Raw genomic sequence first — 18,867 nt, forward strand, 5'->3', positions numbered from 1 at the left:
GAATTTTTAACTAAACCTGCATAACATATATGAATGATATATGATGCTTGAGTTAGAGAACACACAACCTGTGAGTCTTGAGCTTAATTGTATGGTTGCATTCAAACCATAATTTCATTCCTGTGTGTTTCGCTTCTTTTTATTCTGACGTTCTTTACTTTGCTTTAATCTATATGTCCAATTATAGAATATAGAATATAGAATATAGATACATACCAAAAGAATGATTGAGGCTGTCATTTGATTTTAGCTCACATACCCCAAAATAACCTATCTTTCACATCACCCTTGTTAGCCCCCTTGAGCCTTTAAAATCCCTTTTATTCTATTTAGCCACACTACTAGCCTTAAGTAGAAAAACAAAATAAAATCCCAAGTTGAATCCTTGGTTAGCTTAAGATAGAAAATTATGAATAGATTAAAATATGGAAAACCTATTGGGAACATGGATGATAGAAACAAAAGGTAAAAAAGTTAAAAGAAATAAAATAACTCAAAAAATTTGGGAAGCATGCTAATGAGAAATCAAAGTGATTCAATTACCATGTGCATTTAAAAAAAAAGTTATTTTTCAGCATTTAATAAAAGGGGATACAAAAGAAGTCCCCAATGCAAAATAAAAGCAATGCACATGGGATAAAAATAAAATTGAAACATGATCATGTAACAACAAGTGGGATAATATGGGAAAATTGGTAAAGAAGCTTGTTCTACTAAATATGTATGTTAGGTGAGATCTTAGTCTAATTAAGGATTCACTTATTAGCTCACTTAGCCTTATACATATATCCTTACCTTTACCTTGGCCCCATTACAACCTTCATTAAAGACCTCATGACTTCTGGTATGACTGTACTCTATAATTGTTGATTGGTTAGATGAAGAACAAAGTTATAGAAAGTAAGAATAAAAAGAAAAGTAGACTGAATAAACCCAATAAACACTGAGTGACTAGAGGGTAAACACAAATTCCAGTGAGGGTTTAATAACTCATCAACATATATCTGTGCTTAATTTACTAATTGTTTTGCAAGTTTGTACAATATTTTTCTTTTCCCATCTCATTTGCAAAAATGCTTTATTATTAAAAGGTTGGCTTTACCTTATTCTTTACCTTGGATTTAGCATGTATTGTTTATATTGTTTAAGTGTGGGGAGGTTGATAAACCCATATTTCATGAGTTATTTTGTGCTTAGTTTGAGTGATTTATTCAATCCTTCACCCACTTATTCATATTAATTGCATGGTTTTACTTTCCCTTCCTTATTATGTGATGTATGTGATGTATGTGAAAAACATGTTTCCTAAGATTTTAATTACCTTTATTTCCATTCGATGCCGGGATTAGTGTGTTGAGTAGTTTTAGATTTTCTAAGGCAGAATGACTTAAAGGATGGAAAAGGAAACGTACAAAAATGGAAGGAAAGTGTGAAATGGATTTTTGCAGAAACTGGTATCCACGCGATCGCATAGGCGACGCGATCGCGTGCCAGGAGCGAAGAAGCAGCAACGCGGCCGCATGACTGACGCGGTTGCACGACTTGAGCATAGCGCATTTGATGCGGACGCGTGACCCACGCGGACGCGTGACAGAGGCCACGTATCAGAATTTACAGAATACGCCCCCAGCGATTTCTGAAGCCCTTTTGGCCCAGATCCAGGTACAGAACACACAGACTAGAGGCTATAAAGTGGGGGAATGCATCCATTCAAAGGAGAGCTCACCAATTTTCACTTTCCATGATTTAGATTTAGTTTGAGAGAGGTTCTCTCCTCTCTCTCTTAGGATTAGGATTAGGATTAGGATTTAGGACTTCTCTTAGTTTTTAAGAGTGACTCTCGATCCAGGTTTTATGTTTCTTGTTTTAAGCTTCCCTTTTCACTTTTATTTATTTATTCCAGCACTTGAGTTGATTATTTACTTTTATAATTTAATTTATGAATTATTCCATGTTACAGAGTGTTAATTGAATTAATGATATTTGAGGTATTTCAGTTATTGATTGCTTTCTCTTTAATTTGTGTTACCATTGTTTCCAATCTGAAGATATTCTATTCCAGCAATTTACTTTTTCCCTTTTTGGTCTTGGTTAAGAAATCAGTAACTCAACATTATTAAACTCAGCATAATTGATAATCGTTATCTTGCTAATTGAACTGAACTTCAACAATCCCAACTTTTTCTTAGGAAATAAATAGGATTCGAAGGTCAAACTAATTAGTCCCTTGACTTTTCTTTACTTTAGTAAAGGTTAACTAAGTGGAATTTAGATTCAACTTTCACTATTGTTGAGAGAGATAATTAAGTTGGACTTCCAATTTTTCTTACCTTGCCAAAAGTTGCTTTACAGTATTTATTTATTTTAATTACCATTTATTCTACTTCTCATTCAAATCACTTGCTTCTCACCTTCTAAACCTCGATTACAATCTTTATAGCCAATAATAAGAACATACTTCCTTGCAGTTCCTTGAGAAGACGACCCGAGGTTTGAATACTCAGTTAACAATTTTTAAGGGGTTTGTTACTTGTGACAACCAAAACGTTTGTAAGAAAGGTTGATTGCTTGGTTTAGTAACTATACTTACAACGAGAGTTTTTATAACCTCTAAACCATCAATCTTCCGCTCTTTCAAAGAGCTACTTCTACGGGTTATTTAATGAGGGACAGAAGACTCTTCCAAGCCTTGGTCGATTATGCACAAGGGAAGAAGATCAAAATTTTGACTACTATCGAAGGATTCGAGACTTCGAGGTAAAAGAGGCTCTAAAGCAGATAAAAAATGGCAGGGCAGTAGGACCTGATAATATTCTGATTGAGGTTTGGAAGGATCTTAGAGAAAAAGGCATCAACTGGTTAACCATGCTTTTTAATGAGATTTTAAGGTCAAAGAAGATGCATGATGAGTGGAGATAGAGCACCTTGGTACCTATCTACAAGAATAAGGGGGATATACAAAGTTGCAGAAACTATAGAGGGATTAAGCTTATGAGTCATACTATGAAGTTATGGGAAAGGGTGATAGAACGGAGGTTGAGAAAAGAGACACAAGTAACAGAGAATCAATTTGGATTTATGACAGGCAGATCTACCACTGAAGCGATATACCTATTAAGAAGGATGATGGAGAGGTATCATAGTAATAAAAGGGATCTACATATGGTGTTTATTGATTTGGAAAAAGCGTATGATAGGGTACCAAGGGAGGTCTTATGGAAGGTTTTAGAAAAGAGGAAAGTAAGGATCGCATATATTCGGGCAATTAAAGACATGTATGATGGGGCCACAACTAGTGTGAAGACTCAAGGTGGTGTGACAGAGGAATTCCCTATTGGTATAGAATTATACCAGGGATCATCCTTAAGTCCATACCTTTTCACATTAGTCTTGGAAGTACTCACAGAGCACATCCAAGAGCCTGTGCCATGGTGCATGCTTTTTGCCGATGATATCGTCCTTATGGGAGAGTCAAGGGAAGACCTAAATAAGAAGTTGGAGTTATGGAGAGAAGCTCTAGAAGTGTATGGTCTGCGCATAAGCCGTAGCAAGACAAAGTATATGGAATGTAAGTTCAGTCTGAGAAGGGAAAACCCCAATATAGAGGTGAAGATTGGAGAAAACATCCTACGAAAAGTTAAAAGTTTTAAGTATCTTGGGTGCATCATACAGGATAATGGAGAGATTGAACATGATGTAAATCATAGGATTCAAGCAGGTTGGTCAAAATGGCGGAGTGCATCTCGTTTTATATGCGACAAAAAAGTGCCTTTAAAACTTAAAGGTAAATTCTATCGCACCGCTATAAGACTGGATATGCTGTATGGTACGGAGTGTTGGGCGGCTAAAAGGGAGCACGAACATAAGCTGAGTGTGGCAAAGATGAAGATGTTGAGATGGATGAGTGGTCATACGTGATTGGATAAAATAAGAAATGAAGATATAAGGGAGAGAGTTGGAGTAGCACCCATTGTGGAAAAGATGGTTGAATCGCGTCTCAGGTGGTTTGGACATGTGAGAAGAAGACCGATAGAATATCCAGTCAGGAGGGTGGATGAAATGGAAGATGGACAAAGGGCGAAAGGCAGAGGAAGACCTAAGAAGACCATCCATGAGGTGGTCAAACGAGATCTACATGTAAACGGTCTTTCTATAGACATGATACATGACAGAGCACAATGACGTCGTTTGATTCATGTAGCCGACCCCACTTAGTGGGACAAGGCTTTGTTGTTGTTGTTGTTGTTGTTGGCTTAGAGTCTAGCTCATAGTTATCAGAACCGACCTGACAATCGACCTAGTCAGGTTACTGAATCACTGGGTCCCTGGTTCAACCGGTGGGTCACAGGTTCAACTGGTTGACCCGATCATAATTAATTAATTAATTATATAAAATTTAATTTTTTATATCAAATTAACTTATTTTCTAATTCATTAATTAATTAGTATCTATTACATTTATGAATACTATTTATTAGAATAAAAATATAAAAAAATATCTTAAATGTACATGACTAAAAGAATTAATACACAAGTGATTAATTAGGATGTGTCTAATAGTTAGTAATATATTTATTAAAACACACCATATAACACAAAGAGAAGACTTGCCCCAGTGATTGAAAGGACTTTTTTGCAACTTGAATAACTCAAGTTCGAATCTCAATAGCAGCGCCTAGTGTATATTCTCAATTTTTGAAATTGAGCGATGCTGACATCAGCGGTTGACCCGCTCCGATTCGAGTCTCGGTTTAGACCGAGTTTGACCGAATTTTTTGAGTTTAACTAGTTTGTTCATTTATCTGGTTCAAATGTTAACTCTGACCGGTTTAAAATCCGGTTCACCGGTTTAAAATCCGATTCACCGATTTAAAATTTGGTTTATTGATTTTTTGGTCGAACCGACCGGTTCAGTCCGGGTTTGATAACTATGGTCTAACTAAATTATCTGAGGTTCGTGCATATGAAATAAAACAAGATATCAATAGATTGATAAAGATAAATATTTGAGTGTGAAATCAGGTCAAACAAAATTTAATAAAAATAAGTATTGAATATTGAATTTATGTTTAGTTCACATTGAAGTATTTTTATCTTATTAAGGGCTTTTACCTTTTTCATGAAAAATTTTTTATATTGTACCATCATTTAGGAAGGAGAATTTTTTCTATTAGGGATAGAATGACTCAATTACTGCTTGCACTTGACAGTATGCATATATTTATACTTTATATTCTTTCATTAATACACAATATTGATAAAAAAAAAATTTTAATTTTAAGTTACACGATAAGACTAATATAGTGGTATGTATTAGTAGGTTTAGGAGAAACTTTTCTATAAAGTAAAATAGAGAGGGCACCAAGTAACTGTTAGATTCATTGATACCATCCAAGACAGATTCACTTTTTATTTTGAATTTTTAATAAATATTCTTAAATTTAATTAACACCTTAATAAATATTCCTAACATAAATTGTAAACAACACAATAAACAAGGGTTGAATAATACTTACAGAAAATACAGTAGAGATATACGAATGTTTTATAATTAAGCACTAAAAAATATAAATTATATATATGGCAGATATCATATTTATCTATCAAATTTATTTTCTTTGTTAAATTCAAATAAGTATGTGACCACTAGATGTTTGTTTCATTTAATTCCATTTTGGCATGTGGTTTAAACACAACTAGAAGTCTCTATAGTTGAACCAATGCATAGAAATAATTTAGTAAATTCTTATAACATTTAGAATAAGAGAAAAATCTAAAATCTTCACAAAATTTAATTAAAAAAACACTATAAGAAAAAAGGTCTATGGCCACGTTTTTTTTTTGCTACGCTTTAAAAGCGTGGCCAAAAGTGGTCAATGGCCACGCTTTTGTGAGGGTGGCGATTGAAAAGAAATTTGGCCACGTTTTTTCTTGTCACGCTTCAAAAACGTGGCGAAAAGGGTCAACGGCCACGCTTTTGGAAGGGTGGCAATTGATTAGAGAAACGGCCACGTTTTTTTTCTGCCACGCTTCAAAAGCGTGGCCATAGAGAGAAACAGGGACATTTTTAAAGCGTGGCGACAGAGTTTCATTACGGCCACGCTTACAAAATGTGGCCATATCGTAGTACTCTTTTGGCACGCTTTAAAAGCGTGGCCAAAAGCTTTTTTTTAAAAAAAAAATCCTAAAGACCCGGCCCCCAACCCAGTCCCCAACCCAATTGACGTTCTTTCAACCTATCCCCATCCCTTATCGAGCTACCCTCATCGAGCTCATCACATCCCTTGGTCACTCTTTCACCCTTGCTACCCTATTCGAGCTCACATCCCCGCCGTCTCCAGCACCACCCTCGCTGCGCCGTTAGCCTCCGCTCCCTCTCTGCCTCGTCTCCTTGTCGCCGTTACTAGCATCCTTACCGTCAGCGTCAGCGCCAATGGCTTTCCACGTCTCTTGCTCGGTGTCAATGTCGGTCTTGCCCTTGTTGAAGGAATAGTTGCTTCGTTGCGTTGTTTCAGGTTCTTCTCCTCTTTCTTTCATGTTTCAATTCGCGCCAGCAGTGCATTTGCAAATTTTAGGGGTTTTTTTAGTGTTGAGCACAATTTGGGGGAGGTTTTGGTGGGGAACGGGAATTGAAAAATAACGATGAAATAAAGGACGGTTTGTTTATGAGTTCAAGCCTCTGGAAATTTTGAATTCCATCTGCTTATAAATGCATTCATGAGCCAATTTTTTGGGGGTTCTTGAATATGATAACCTTGTTTATAGAATATTTTGTTGTTGTTTTGTGTGTTTGCACCTATGGTTACATGTTTGTACCCGTGATTCTTTTTTTAAGTTCTGTATTCCTCTTTTCTTTTCTATTTGTTTTCTTCACTAAATTAGCTTCCTTTTGGTACTACTCTGTTGTATTCCTCTGCCCTTGTTTGATGTTTTTCGATTGAAAATTTGGAATTTCGCTAGCACGCCAGGGAAGTATGTGACTGAAACCTGAACTAGATATAGGAATGATGTAATTTTCGTTGGCTTTTCAAGAAATGTTGCTTGTCATCCTTGAGTTTGTTTATTGTTTGAGTTGTGATTTTTTTTTCTCTGATTTAGGGACTGGTATAACCTTGAGAAATCGAAGCAGGTGAAGGCATTTCGTTGTGGAGAGTATGATGAGTGCATTGAGAAGGCAAAGGCATCTGCTGCTAATTCGAATAAGAAGGTGGTGAAGTATGCTCGCAGGGAGGATGCTAGTTCTGGAAGTTAGTTCATCAAAACACTCAGCACCAACTTCTTCTAAAGTTTATTCTGCAACAACTTTTGGCAGTTGCTCCATCCTGGTTCATTCACTTGGTTAGTATATTCTGTTTCGTAATCATCAATATACTTTGTATGTTTCATGGTTGGCCGTAGTAAATTTGTGTACTTAGTGTTTTCGGGTTTTTTCAATTTGTTTGCAGATGGTGAAGAAATTATAGGCCTTCAATATTTTCAATCTAGAGGAATGAACATGAAATTCAATGTTTCTCTTTCTTCTTTTGGATTTATTTTCTTAATAATTTGATTTCAAGGTAGCATGACTTACCACTGATGTGAAGAAAAGAATCACAAGTTCACAATTGTGTTTCTTTGTTGTTGTTGCTTCTCAAAAGTTATGCAGTGTCATATTCTGGATTTTTTCAAGGTACATCATGTTTAATGTTCTACTGATGTTTGTAATTTTGGCTTTCTAGGATTTTCTTGGCTTGGTGGAGAAATTTTACTATCTCTCTGGCAGATATGACATTGAGCTGACTGTTGGTGATGCTGTCATGGTATCTTGAAGTGTTTGCTCAGCTTAATTTCCCCTTTCTCAATTCTATTGGCAATCTGAGAAAAAAATGTGTATTGTTTCTGGAGAACTCTTTCTTACGGCCACTTGACCATCTTGAATTAGATCTTCTAGAAGCACCTACTATCAAGACACCCCGTCTTTCTCCACTAGCTGTTGATCCATACACGAGATATGGGCCCAAAGCAGAGATAACCCACTTATTCAGGACTCCTGAAAGTAAAGTTGCTGTAGAAGGGAGAGTTCAGTTTGATCTGCTCCAGGTAATGTTGATTTTGCTTTTCATTAACTATCCTCTGTTTGGATAATCCAACTTTATTGCTGAGTAAGTTTTTTTGGCTTTGTTTTATTTGAAGGTTATGCAAAGAGACTACAAATTAAGTTCTTATTCTTTGAATTCTGTTTCAAAAAGTTTAAGCTTTAAGTGTGTAATTGACCGCAATTTTTAAGACTACAAATTAAGTTCTTATTCTTTGTATTGATTGTATCGAGTTAAGTGTGTAATTGACCGCAATGTAACTTGGCTATAGCATTGTTTGATTTGTATAGTTAACCTCAGCTAATATTTTTTATTTTTGAAGATCGATGGTTTAGAAGTTATAGTAAACTCTCGTTGCAAGTATAGTTACTAAACCAAGCAATCAACCTTTCTTACAAACGTTTTGGTTGTCACAAGTAACAAACCCCTTTAAAATTGATAACCGAGTATTTAAACCTCGGGTCGTCTTCTCAAGGAATTGCAGGGAAGTATGTTCTTATTATTGGTTATGAGTCTTGTAAATTGGGGGTTTTGAAAGTAAGAAACCAGTATGTTAAATGATAAAAAAAATAAAATAGAAATAATAAAATAAACTCTTGGCAAGGTATTAGAACTGGAAATCCTATCCTTATCAATTGTGATGAGAATTGGATTTTAATCCCACTTTGTTAACCTCTAACTATGAAGGTAAATCAAGTGGACTAATTAGCTTGATCCTCAGGTCCTAGTCAATTTCTATGGAAAGACTAGAGTTATTGAAGCAACTCCCAATTTCAACCACTGCTTTATTTGATAACTCAAGCGTTACCAATTACTTAACCAAAGCCAAAAGGAAGAAAATATCTAAATTAAATTAACAGCATCCATATAAATAAAGCAAAACAAAATTAAATCTAAAAATACCTCAAATTGCATTAATAAAGGAAATCAAATCTAACATGGATGTTCATAAATTAAATTAGGAAAATAAAAAAAAGGAAAATTGAACCTGATAAAAAGAAATAATCCTGAAAGCAAAGAAATCCTAAATCCTAATCCTAAGAGAGAGGAGAGAGCCTCTCTCTCTAAAAATTACATCTAAAACTAAAAATTATGAATTATGAGCTTCTCATTATGAATGAATGGATTTCCCCACTTTATAGCCTCTAATATGTGTTTTCTGGGCTGAAAACTGGGTCAAAAACAGCCCAGAAATCGCTGGAGTAGAAAACTGCCACGCTGATTTTTGGAACTGCAATGCGTCCGCGTGGAGCGCGCGTTCGCATCGCCTAGTATCAGGACAACTATTGAATATTATATCAAATCGAAGCCCCGAACGTTAGCTTTCGAACGCAACTGGAACCACGTCATTTGGACCTCTGTAGCTAAAGTTATAGCCGTTTGAGTGCGAAGAGGTCAGGCTGGACAGCTTAGCAATTTCTCCAACTTCTTGTATTCCTTCCACTTTTGCATGCTTCCCTTCCATCCTCTGAGCCATTCCTGCCCTGTAATCTCTGAAATCACTTAACACACATATCAAGGCATTTAATGGTAATAAGAGAGGATTAAACATAGGGAACTTAAGGCCAAAGAAGCATGTTTTCAATCATAGCACAAAATTAGGAAGGAAAACGTAAAACCATGCAAATAGTATGAATAAGTGGGTAAAGAGTTGATAAAAATCACTCAATTGAGCACAAGATAAACCATAAAATAGTAGTTTATTAACCTCCCCACACTTAAACATTAGCATTTCCTCATGCTAAGTTCAAGAGAAGCTATAAAAGAGTGAAGATGAATGGTAAAATTTATGAAATGCAACCTATCTATATGAATGCAACTATATGCTAAGATGTTTCTATCTACTTGGTTAAAAGTAAACAAGTTCTCCAAGACAAAAATAATTCAAATTCCACTAATTCAAATCATACAATAAAAAGCAAGTAAACTTGTAAGAAGATATCTCATGAAAGCAGGGAACATAGAATTAAGCACTGAACTCTCATTGATAATGTATATGCACTCTAGTCTCTCAAATGTATAGGGTAATCACTCTACTCTTCTCTAATCATGATTTCTAAATTTTGTTCTTCACCTAACCAATCAACATTATTTAATGTACCAATGCAAACATTATGAGGTCTTTTTCAGGGTTGTAATGGGGCTAAGGTAAGGGTAAAGGTATATATATGGCTAAGTGAGCTATAAATTGAATCTTTGACTAACCAAGCTCTCACCTAACATATATACACTCTATATAACTCTAGAATCATGCCTAGCTACCCAAAATTCTCACTTTTGCATCACATACTCATGTATCAACTTTTCTTTAATTTTATCACATATGCATTGATTTTTTTTATTAACTTAACATTGGGGTAATTCTGTCCCCTTATTTATTTACTTATTTATTGAATATATATTTTTTTCTCTCTTTTTTTTTTCTCTTTTTTTTAAATAGAAAAATAAACATAACTTATCAATGCACATGGATTTTTTTATTTTTCTAGTCTCACATGAGTAGGTACCCAAATTCCCAATATTTTATCAAAGTAAAAACATAACACATTCCCTTATTAACCCATGTTCCCACAGTTTTCCCACACTTAATTGTTACACAATCTCTATCTTAAGCTAACCAAAGATTCAATTGGGATATTTAATTGTTTTCTGCTTAAGGCTAGTGATGTGGTAAAATACAGAATAAATGGGGATTAAAAGGCTCAAAGTGGCTGACAAAGGGTGATTTAAAGGGTAGGCTTATTTGGGATAAGTGAGCTAAAATCAAATGATGGCCTCAATCATATGCAAGCATGTAACACATTAAATATTGGACATATAGGATGAAACAAAATAAAGATTACAATCATAGAGAAGTAAACACACAAGAATAAAATATTTATGGTTAAATAATGTAACCATATAGATAAGCTCAAAATCTCACGAGTTGTGTGTTCTTAGCTTTTTAAACTATGTTCCAAATACAACTTCAAACAAATTTAACACAAAAATTTTGATTTAAATTAGTGAAATTTTTTCAAAAATGGGGTCTTAGAAGAAACTCATTACTTTAACCAATCAGTAGCTAAATGCATAAAATCAAACAAACATGCAATTAAATATGCAAATACAATAATGAACAAACAAAGAAAATAAAATATTGGTGTTGAAAAGAAGAAAATGGCTAACCCATGGAGATCGGTATCGACCTCCCCACACTTAAAGGTTGCACCGTCCTCGGTGCATGCTAAGATGTGCAAGTGGATGGGGGTTGTGGTTCTTCAGCTGGGGCTCTTTTTGTTCCTGTCCTTGCCGGTGTTTGGGAGTAGCTTTCTCTTTACCTTCTTGGTGGCCATCCTGAAAAGGGAAAAAGAAAGTAACTTTTAAAGCTAAGGGTTAGAGCAAGGAAGAGAGCGGGAAAGGTGGTAATCAATGCACAGCAAGGAAGAATGATGTTAACACATGGTCATGACTACATGTGAAAAATCATCAATGGAAATATAGCAAGTGCATGTAATGACAATTAAATGCAAGATGTTTATTGGCATGCTGGCAAAGGCATGAGTAGCATAGATCAAGCATTCAATGTCCAAGTAAGATTACCAAGTCTTTCAAACTAACAACATGTTTGTAATAACAATTATATTTAAGTAATAAAATATAAAAAGGGTTTTGTGAAAAGCAAGCATTTAGAGTAGTAGAATAAAAGAAATCTAAAAATAGTGCACAATACCATACGGGCTTTTTCACAAACACATAGCATGCATGGTAAATAAGTTATTGAATGTATTAAATTGAACATGCAAGCAACCCTTTAAAAAGGTAATATATAATTGTCAAACAATTCCTTAACAATCCATAAGCAAATCATAAGGAATAATAATGAAGAAGTAGAGAGGGGAGAAGAAAAGAACCTTGATAATGGATGTAAAAAGAAAAGAAAAATGGAAAAGTAAAAATAGAGAAGGAAGAAGAGAGAAGAAAGAAATAAGAATAATAAGGGAAAACAAAAATAAGGATTTGGGGAAGAAAAGATAAGATATTTTGGCTAATTTAGATAAGCTGTGCGCCGCATGTGACGCGGACGTGTGGGTGATGCGGTCGCATGGTTGGAGCTTATATGAGTCGACGCGGACGCGTCGGTCACGCGGACGCGTCGGTCACGCGGACGCGTCGGTCACGCGGACGCGTCGGTCACGCGGACGCGTCGGTCACGCGGACGCGTGACTTGTTCTGTGCTACTGGCGCGGGAGTAGCCTCGCGCTCGCACAACTCTCTGTTCAAAACTTATTGTTGCCAAATTTTTGGGTGACGCGGTCGCGTGATTGACGCGATCGCGTGGATGGCCATTTTTGGAAGATGACGCGGCCGCATGGGGAACGCATTCGCGTGGGAGGGCTTGGGCATCCAGCACGAGTCTAGCCCCATTCCAGCCCAACATACTGCCATACACCACTTTACGTCGATTTTACAGAGCCACGCGTTCGCGTGGGTGACGCGGACGCGTGGGAGGCTATTTTCCAAATGACGCGGCCGCGTGGGTCACGCAGACCCGTGGGCATGTTTGAGCCTAAAGCGCGCCTCCAGCCATGCTTTCGCGTGACTTCCTGTTTACTTTCTTTTCTTCACAACGCACTGGTGACGCGGACGCGTCAGCGACGCTGTCGCGTCGCGTGCGTGATTTTTTTTTTTTTATAATGCAGTATGCAGAATGCAATGCTAATATGAATGTTATGCAAAACTCTAGGTTCAATACAATAAAATAAAATAAAACTCGAAAACAAATAAAACTAAATAAAAAATGAAAAAGGAACGATCATACCATGGTGGGTTGTCTCCCACCTAGCACTTTTAGTTATTGTCCTTAAGTTAGACATTTGGAGAGTCCTTTGTTATGGTGGCTTGTGCTTGAACTCATCTAGGAATCTCCACCAATGTTTGTGATTCCAATGGCCTCCGGGGTCCCAAATTAGGCACGTAAAGCCCTTGAGCAGTTTTAAACAGGTTCTCAGGCTTTCAGTATGCTGAATGTCAGAACAGACTCCAGGATCCCAAACTTTGCTTTTACACCCGTCTTTGTGTTGATCATCATGATTTCATCCGGGTAGCAAGCAATCTGAATTCTCACTAAAGCGGCCAAATAACTTCCTAGACCCATTCAGTTGAGCTCTACACCAACCTTTGCGTTTAAACTTAAAGCTTCCAACCATAATGAACCTAGCAGGACAATTCTTACCACTGACCATCTTCCTCTTACTCTTAATGCCACAAAGAGCTCTAAGTTGACCATCCGTCTCCAAGGATGAGAATGTTACCCACTTGAATGTTGTGTTGGACGGTAATGGCCTTGGGGGAGGTGTCTCTAATGAACTTGCAAGCTCCACTTCCTTGTGTTCTTCTTTGACATCTTCCACCTCTTTGCAAGCTTCTTCAATTTCAACCTCTTCCTTTTGGTAGCTTTCTTCCAATTCAATCTCTTCTTCATTTCTCACCAAGGACATGGGAGGTTGTACCTCTTTTTCTTGAATCTCCATCTCTTGATCAACCTCTTCTAAGTCTTCAACCAGAGTATGCCTTGGAGGTTGTACACCCTCCTCAACATCAAATGCAACCGTCTTGGAAGGAGGCTCTATGTCTTGACTTTCCCATGGAGGTTCAGCATCTCACAAGTCTTCAACCACTTTTTCCTCTTCAATAATTACTGCTTTGTCCAGTAGTTTTAATATAAAATCGTACTCATCCTTGATGATTTTCTTTCCATGATAACTCCTTTCAACTATTCTTTCATCTTCAAGGGTCTTTACTACCTTCACCTTTAGGGCCTCCTCTAGCTCCTTATGAAGTATGGATTCGCGAAGATGATCCATTCTCTCTTGTTCCATGTCAATAGCATCATTGGGATCATGTTGCTCTTGGATTGATGGATGTGGGTACTCTTCCATGGATGGTGGTGATGGGATGGAGAGATCATTCTGTGGTTGAAAAGGAAGTGCACTAGAGCTTGAGGGTTGATTGTTGAAGGTGTTTGGTGGTTCGATTTGGGTGACGAGAGCTTGTATAGTAGAGTTTAGATCGGTAAGTGCTTTCTCCATAGAGGTTTGGGGTGGATAGGAGGGTTCATTTGGCTCATAAGGTGGTTGGTATGGTGGATACGGGTTAGGGTCATATGGAGGTGAATGGTGGTAGTTGGCTTGTGAGTGTGGTGGTTCAAAGTTGTGTTGAGGAGGTTCATAGGCATATAATGGGGCTTCATCATATCTATCATCTTGGTATGTCCCCTGGAATGGCTCTTGACTATAGTAAATTGGTGGATGTTGGTTGTCACGGAAGGGTCCACCATAACTATTATCTTGGTATGCATCGTGGAATGGTCTTTGTCTGTGGTACTGTGGAAGGTGTTGTTGCCAGAAGGGTCGATCAGATCCTCGTGGCTCCTTCCATCTCTGATTGTTTTGACCTTGATGCATGTTCCTGTTATAATTTCCATTCCTTGCAACAACATTGGAACCAAACTCAAAGCGAGATGGGTGAGAACTCATAATAGTAATTAAAAATTAAAAACAAAAATAAAAACAAATTTTAAATTAAAAGGTTATTGAAATTTGAATTTTGAATTTGAAAATTAAATTTTGAAATTTGAAAATTAAATTTTGAAATTTGAAATTTGAAATTTGATTTTTGAAATAAGATAAGATAAGATTTTGAAAAAGATATGATTTTTTAAAAAGATTTAAATTTTGAAATTTTAAATTTTTTTTAAATTTGAAATTTGAATTTTAAATTTTTAATAAGATAAGATAAGATTTTGAAAAAGATATGATTTTTTAAAAAGATTTGAATTTTGAAATTTAAATTTTGAAATTTTAAATTTTTTTTAATTTGAAATTTGAATTTTAAATTTTTAAATTTGAATTTTTGAAAATTGAAATTTGAAATTTTGAAATCTGAGTTTTAAATTTTTGAATTTTTGAATTTAATGAGGAAAGAGAAAAACAATAAAATGACACTAAACTTAAAATTTTTAGATCAAAACGAAGAAAACAACTAAGAACAACTTGAAGATCAAGATGAACACGAAGAACAAATTTTTGAAAATTTTTTAATAAAAAACCAATAACCTCTTAATTTATGAAAAAGTAAAAATAAAAGCAAAAATAAAAACAAATAAACAAGTAAAAAGCAAATATTTACAATAACCAATAATAAGGCACACATTTGCAATTCCCCGGCAACGGCGCCATTTTGAAGAACTGAAGATTGATGGTTTAGAAGTTATAGTAAACTCTCGTTGCAAGTATAGTTACTAAACCAAGCAATCAACCTTTCTTACAAATGTTTTGGTTGTCACAAGTAACAATCCCTTTAAAATTGATAACCGAGTATTTAAACCTCAGGTCATCTTCTCAAGGAATTGCAGAGAAGTATGTTCTTATTATTGGTTTTGAGTCTTGTAAATTGGGGGTTTTGAAAGTAAGAAACCAGTATGTTAAATGATAAGAAAAATAAAATAGAAATAATAAAATAAACTCTTGGCAAGGTATTAGAACTGGAAGTCCTATCCTTATCAATTGTGATGAGAATTTGATTTTTAATTTCACTTTGTTAACCTATAACTATGAAGGTAAATCAACCACTGCTTTATTTGACAACTCAAGCGTTACCAATTACTTAACCAAAGCCAAAAGGAAGAAAATATCTAAATTAAATTAATAGCATCCATATAAATAAAGCAAAACAAAATTAAATCTGAAAATACCTCAAATTGCATTAATAAAAGAAATCAAATCTAACATGGATGTTCATAAATTAAATTGGGAAAATAAATAAAAGGAAAATTGAACCTGATAAAAAGAAACAATCCTGAAAGCAAAGAAATCCTAAATCCTAATCCTAAGAGAGAGGAGAGAGTCTCTCTCTATAAAAACTACATCTAAAACTAAAAATTATGAATTATGAGCTTCTCATTATGAATGAATGGATTCCCTCACTTTATAGCCTCTAATCTATGTTTTTTGGGCCGAAAACTGGGTCGAAAACAGCCCAGAAATCGCTGGAGAAGAAAACTGCCACGCTGATTTTCGGAACTGCGACGCGTCCGCGTGGAGCGCACGTTCGCGTGGCCTAGCATCAGGACAACTATGGCATATTATATATCAAATCGAAGCCCCGGACGTTAGATTTCCAACGCAACTGAAACCGCGTCATTTGGACCTCTGTAGCTAAAGTTATAGCCGTTTGAGTGCGAAGAGGTCAGGCTGGACAGCTTAGCAATTTCTCCAACTTCTTGTATTCCTTCCACTTTTGCATGCTTCCCTTCCATCCTCTGAGCCATTCCTGCCCTGTAATCTCTGAAATCACTTAACACACATATCAAGGCATCTAATGGTAATAAGAGAGGATTAAACATAGGGAACTTAAGGCCAAAGAAGCATGTTTTCAATCATAGCACAAAATTAGGAAGGAAAATGTAAAACCATGCAAATAGTATGAATAAGTGGATAAAAAATTGATAAAAATTATTCAATTGAGTACAAGATAAACCATATCAAGTATAAATGATCTAGGATAATCATCTACCATGCCAAAGAAATACACCAACAAATAAAGTGAATTAACTATCTTAATCAATTAGCTTACTCACCTCAGATATTTATACAATACAAAATATACATACACAAATTTCTCAAATCCATACCAGCTGAAATGCCAATAGATTTAACATCAAATTCTAGGTAATCCAAAGTTCTGAGGCCTTTAGGGATCCAAGCTAAATAACCAAAATGTTACAACGCTAAAAAAAATTCCAAGAGTGTTGGGAACGCCATTCTTCAGACTTAGTTTGTAGTAGTACCAAATCTTAATAAATGCCTTGTAGTGAGCGTCAACAAATTGAGCTTTAAATAAAGAGTGTCTTTTGATATGTCTAGGACAATGAGATTATTGTAGACCATATTTCACTGTACCTATTCCTATTCTAAAAAGTCTTGAGCACAATTGGACCGAGCTCAAAATACAACCGTGGTTATTCAAGCCGATATCAACCAAGATAAAGATTTATCAATGAACCAAAAATTTCTTATACTAAATGGCATAAACATGATATATGAGTCTAAAACCAAAGAGAAAATTAAATGATGACAACCTCACAAAATATCACTGTTAGCTATGTGCCTCTGGCTCAAGAGGGAGAAATAGAGTTTTGTATAGTGATAGAGTGCACAATCACGACAATATTTTGAGCCTATGGCCATGATTTTTAGTCACGGTTTTTTACTGTGACCAAAGAAAAAAAGCTATGATTATGGTTTTTAAAAAAAGGATGGTCTAAAAGGGTCTATAGTCACGATTTACGGGGTGACCTAAAAGGGTCTATGGTCACAGTTTTTTGGGGCGATCTAAAGGAGTTTATGGTCAGGGTTTTGAGGGGTGACCTTAAATGGTCTATGATCACGATTTTTCAAAAAATGGTGACCTAAAGGGTGTCGATGGTCACGATTTTGGAGAGTGACATAAAAGGGTCTATGGTCACGGTTTTGGGGGTAACTTAAAATGGTCTATGATCACGGTTTTTCACCGTGACCAAAAGATATCTATAGTCACGGTTTTGAGGGGTGACCTAAAAGAGTCTATGGTCACGGTATTACGAAAGGGTGACCTAAAGGGGTCTATGGTCACGGTTTTGTGGTGTGACCAAAAGGGGTCTATGGTCACGATTTTGGGGGGTGACCTTAAATGGTCTATGGTCACAGTTTTTCAAAAAGGGTGACCTAAAAGGGTCTATAGTCATGTTTTTAGGGGGTGACCTAAAGGGTTCTATGGTCATGGTTTTTGGGGTGACCTAAAGTGGTCTATGGTCACGGTTTTGAGGGGTGACCTAAAAGAATCTATGATCACGGTTTTACGAAAGGGTGACCTAAAGGGTCTATGGTTACGGTTTCTTGGGGTGACTTAAAGATGCCTATGGTCACGGTTTTGGGGGGTGACCTTAAATGGTCTATGGTCACGATTTTTCAAAAAAGGGTGACCTAAAAGGTTCTGTGGTCACGGTTTTGGAGAGTAACCTAAAGGTATCTATGGTCTTTACGTTGTCTGTCGCCAGCCCCTCACCTCTGGTCATCAGTCGCTAGCATGGTTCTAAAAACTGGACCGGTCTAACCGTGAACCGATATGTTTTATGGTTCAATTCTTTAGGTAAAATCATTTTTTCAAAAACTGGATGCAAATCGCTAAACCGGCCGATCAGACCGAATGGAAATCCCGTAGGTTCAAATGAAACGACACCGTATCGCTTCAGAAATCATGCGAGTGCCCCCAGCCCTAGAGCATTCTTTCTCCATCCTCCTTCCTTCTCCCCAGTCCCCAATGAAAAAGGAAGCCCTAGCCTTTATCACCGCCATGTCCGTCGAACTCAACCATAGCCTCCATCGTCGTTGCCATTCTTCTCACTGCTGCCGTCCCTATGGTCTGGTCGTTTCTCTACTGTCCAACCGGTCACCTCCAACCCCTTTGTACACTCGTGAACCACAAGCTTCTCTGCGTCGTTCGTCGCACGTCGTGGGTCGTCCTGCTTGTCTCCCATTGTCCGTCGTCACCCCGAATTTTTGAAAATTAAATAATAAATTATTTATAAGATTATAATTAGAGTATTTATTTAAAAATAAATTTTAAATTAATAATTAAATAATATTTTTATAGATATTATTATTAGATTAAATTTTTTTAAATTAATATTCTACCAAAATTCTAATTCCCAAATCAAAATCTTAATTTAACCCTAAATTCCCAAATTAACACCCATTAACCCTAACCTAAC

At 36.2% G+C, this 18,867-nt stretch overlaps 1 long non-coding RNA gene across 1 annotated transcript; it reads left to right on the forward strand.

The window, feature by feature from the left end:
• LOC110264637 lies at positions 7,178-7,799 on the forward strand. The gene is made up of 2 exons (XR_002350808.1): positions 7,178-7,338; positions 7,719-7,799. It is a non-coding gene; the product is annotated as an uncharacterized LOC110264637 (long non-coding RNA).

The sequence above is a fragment of the Arachis ipaensis genome, chromosome B07 (genome assembly GCF_000816755.2).
Source record: "Arachis ipaensis cultivar K30076 chromosome B07, Araip1.1, whole genome shotgun sequence".
Lineage (NCBI taxonomy): Eukaryota > Viridiplantae > Streptophyta > Magnoliopsida > Fabales > Fabaceae > Arachis > Arachis ipaensis.